Source organism: Nicotiana attenuata, chromosome 11 (genome assembly GCF_001879085.1).
Source record: "Nicotiana attenuata strain UT chromosome 11, NIATTr2, whole genome shotgun sequence".
Classification (NCBI taxonomy): Eukaryota; Viridiplantae; Streptophyta; class Magnoliopsida; order Solanales; family Solanaceae; genus Nicotiana; species Nicotiana attenuata.
Window position 1 is genome coordinate 38,991,938 of NC_031999.1, and position 1,431 is coordinate 38,993,368.

Genomic DNA, 1,431 nt, shown 5'->3' on the forward strand with positions numbered 1-1,431 from the left:
TTAACTTACTACTCTTCTCTCTCTCTCTCTCTCTCTCTCTCTCTCCCTCTCTCTCTCTAGGGGCGGGAGTCATACTAAGGTAAATATTTATCCCTTTTTGCATTCCACTGCCTATCTTCTGAATTTCCTGAATATTCTAGTATTCATATCTGATTGCACTATTCTAGAGTTCATCATCTGGGTGTCTCACAAGGAGATCTATTACCACATCTGCACTACCCTTCGGAAATGTTAGCTAATGATAACAATCCATCCATAATTTTTGGTTACACTAATCCCAGCTTGATCCTCATATTACATCATTCTCTTAAATTATATTTGTCAGCTCCCATAGGGCATAATTGAGATGGGTGTGGTCAATTGTATATAACTCTGTTACTGTTCAAGGTAACTCAGAATGCATGTATTTCTCTGCCTGAATTGTAAATACTGAACCTTCATTAACTGGTACCTCGTAATATTCGCCACCTTGCTTCTTTTATTTGTTGAAACTTGTATCTACCTTCTTATTCTCTTGTTGCTTTTTACCATATGGGTGGATAGATATCCATGCCTTGGGGCTCCCTCTCAAAAAGCTCACACATCTTAGTAGACACATGATCTGCTGAAGAACTTACATTTACTCATCATCAGTGTGATGCAAAATCGAGTTCCTCTAACTCAGCTCTTCCAGAGCCACATTCAATCTCCAACCAACTATCTTTCTCGATGAAGGTATCATTGTATTACGGATAAAATAGAATTTAGAAGTTTGAATTCTTACAACTAAGCTCTACCACACGATCTAGAGTAAGAATAAAGAGTGACGGTCCTAAATTCCCTGTAGCCTCCTGCTTATAAGTGTGGTGCACGACACACCCATAAACGAGACTCTACTAGACACGACTTGTAGACTCCCTAGGACAGAACTGCTCTGATACCACTTTTGTCACGACCCAAACCGGATGGGCTGCGACGAGCACCCGGTGCCTTACTCAACTGAGTACCAACATAACATATCTTTCTTATCATACTATCATGGTAAATGAGCTAGAAAACTCGTCATGAGATAACAAGAATGAAACATAGGGGAATACTCAACATATGATGACCCACCATGATATGCAAACTTATACATGTGACATACGGGCCTATAAGGCCGACATGACCATTTGTAAACTCAAAACATAAGCCGAAAAGGCCATACAAGTATCCATACACTTGACATCTATCTATAAGCCTCTAAGAGTACCTAATATCAAAAAGGTCGAGACAGGGCCCCGCCATACCAATCAATACATATCCAAAGCATACTGACCAAATAGGCAACTCCGAAGCAAGTGGAGTGCACCAACACCTTCCGCTAAACTGATAGCCTACTTGGAGGAATGTTAACCTGTCTATCGGGACCTGCGGGCATGAAACGTAGCATCCCCATGCAAAAGGGACGTC